Raw genomic sequence first — 3127 nt, forward strand, 5'->3', positions numbered from 1 at the left:
TCCTGCTTGGTTCAGCTCTTTGATTTCAATTGTTATCATTACAGGCTTAAGTTGGTATCTCTGCAGTCCCTACCCACATCTGTTTTATGTCTAGTTATTTGCTATGACTTTCTGAGACTATATCTTCTTGTTTATCTGCGTTAAAGTTCTGTGAACCCCTTTGTATTTCACAAACATGCAGACAACAGGGAGAGACTAATAATTCCTGTAGATTTCCTTCAAGAAACAAAACTTTTGTTTTGTCTGTGACCTTAATCTGTAACAGTGAAACTTTTAATTGAGTTGTGGTCTTAAAGACTTGGAAAACCTGTGGAAGTTTCGGAAGGGGTCACTTTTTAAATTACAGCAGATACAGGATCATAAGGTGGAGAGAATTACTAAATAAATGTAGTAAACTTTTCTGTGGGTTAAGAAAAAAACATTTTTCCAAGTACAAAGTTTTAAGAAAAAAAACAAGTTAAGTAATAAGATTTTGAAAAAAAAAATAACCTCATGCTTTCTTAGGGAAGAGATTGGAGAGTCAGACTTTTCAGAGAAAACTTGATCTATGGAATTTAGAATCTTGTAACTTTTAAATGCTCAAGATAAAATAAATTTTTAAAATCTGCTTACAAAGCTCTTTAATTTGGAAAGATTGTGCAAAGGCTTCGACACTGTCCCATGTGACATCCTAGTCTTGAAAGGATATGGATTAGATGGATGGATCACTTAGTGGATAAGGAATTGGCTAGATGGTCTCATCCAGAGCGTAGTGACCAATAGCTTGGTGTCCAAATGGAGAGCAGTGATGAGTGGTGTTCCTCAGGGGTCGGTACTGGGAGCGGTGCTGTTTAACATCTTTTGTCAGCAACATGGACAGTGGGATTGAGTGCACCCTCAGCAAGTTTGCTGGTGACACCAAGCTGTGTGTTGTGATCAACATGCTGGAGGTGGAAGGATGCCATCCAGAGGGACTTGACAGGCTTGAGAAGTGGGCCCATACCAACATCATGAAGTGCAGGGTCCTACACCTGGGTTGGGTCAATCCCAAGCTAAAATTCAGATTGGGTGGAGAATGGATTGAGAACAGCCTTAAGGATAAGGGCCTGGGGGTGCTCGTTAATGAGAAGCTCAACATGAGCTGGCAGTGTACATTTGCAGCCCAGAAATCTAACTGTGTCCTGGGCTGCATCAAAAGAATTGTGGCCAGCAGGGTGAGGGAGGTGATTCTGCCCCTCTACTCTGCACTCATGAGGCCCCACCTGGAGTACTGTGTACAGTTCTGGAGCCCCCAACACAAGAAGGGCATGGAGCTGTTGGAGCAAGTCCAGAGGAGGGCCATGAAGATGATCCGAAGGTTGGAGCACCTCTTCTATGAAGACAGGCTGAGAGAGTTGGGGCTGTTCAGCCTGGAGAAGAGAAGACTCTGATAAGACCTTACAGCAGCCTTCCAGTACCTGAAGGGGCCTACAAGAAAGCTGAGGAGGGACTTTTTTACGAGGGTGTGTAGTGGTAGGACAAGGGGTAATGGTTTTAAGCTGAAAGAGGGGAGATTTAGGTTAGATATTAGGAAGACATTCTTTAGTGTGAGGGTGGTGAGACACTGCAACAGGTTGCCCAGGGAGGTTGCAACTCCCCCCTGCTTGGAGGTGTTCAAGGCCAGATTGGACAGGGCTTTGAGCAACCTGGTATAGTGGGAGGTGTCCCTGCTTATGCAGGGGGTTTGGAAATAGGTGATCTATATATATAAAAACAAACACCCAAAAACCAACCAACCAACCAAAAAAAATAGAAAAGAAAACTAACAAAAAAAACCCCAAAGAAATAAAAAACCTGACCAGAACACCCCACCCCACAAAACAAAATAACAGAAGCCCCAATTCTTGGGGGAGGTAATGCTGCTCTGAGAAGTCCAAGTTGAGATTGTGTGGTCAAGAGACGTTTTGTCTCTTCCCTTCCATGCTCACGGTGTATTTTTAAGAAGTAAATTCTGCTTTGGAATATGTAAAATTTACCATTGAATTTCTGAGAGGAGATTTGTTATCTGCAATACCACTGAACATGAGATTAAGACCTTTTATTGTATTTGGCAGAGGCACTCGTTCTACTGTCAACTGATCGCGATTTTAGTTGTTCTTACAGGGTGCTTGAACAGATGATATCTCACTTCAGTGAGAAATTTTTCTGTTACTGCTTTAAGGAGATTTTGTAAATGCATAATGTCAGTTCTTGGTGATAAGCAAGAAGGTTTGATGAGTTCAGATGGCTATTTTCTATCAGAAGTTCAGTGAAGCTGTGAAATTTTGGATTTATTGTTGGTTATCTCTATCCTATTAGCTGGCTAATTTCTTCCTTACCTGCAGTCAGAGCACTTCTGAAACTTAAGTAGACTATAACATTCCTCCTTTTTTTTAGGTAGAAATCAACTGTAGAGGATTACAAGAGGCCTGAGTTAGCTAATAAATAATGGTTAGCTCTGGCTAAGAGAGGCTTGTTATATGACCAGTTTTAAACTAATCTATATTATGCACTATTTCTGCCATTAATTTATTTGCTTTAAAGTGGTGTGGTAAGTCTTATGAATGCTGTTTACAACCCTCTATAAAAGGGTGCTGTACAAAGCGTGTCTAAAGGGAAGTGCTGGACTATGAATAAATGTTGAGGGCTCCTAAGTACCGGAGTCTGACCCCTCTTTCCAGAGTGAAAGTATCGTGGGGCTTGATCCCAGCAGAGATCAGAAGAGAAAGGAGAGGTCTATCCACTGAAGAAACACTCAGAGGTGTGACTGGACAGAAATATTCCTTCAGGATTTCTGTAGAGTGGGAGAGTGAAGGCTTCTGTGTTCCCTCATCTTGCCTTTGACCAATCCCAGGATCATTGCCCAGAGGAGACTCAAGACTTCCCAGCAATGTATGCAAAGCTGGATTTGACCACGAGAGGTGGAGTACAGACATCTCTTCTGCTGGAGAAGAGGGAGAAGAAACAGGAGCATTTTGGACAGGAGCACTGGAGAGCTAGGTGTGCCATTACTGGAAAGGCAAAGGATAGCAACAGTTGGGAGAAGCCCTCTCTTTTCTATAAGAGTTGCTGTCCATGCATTGGCCAGTCCCCTCCATCCCCATCACAGGACTGTGATGCTAGGCTTATG

The sequence above is a fragment of the Chaetura pelagica genome, unplaced genomic scaffold (assembly GCF_000747805.2).
Source record: "Chaetura pelagica isolate M959 unplaced genomic scaffold, ChaPel_1.0 scaffold82, whole genome shotgun sequence".
Classification (NCBI taxonomy): domain Eukaryota; kingdom Metazoa; phylum Chordata; class Aves; order Apodiformes; family Apodidae; genus Chaetura; species Chaetura pelagica.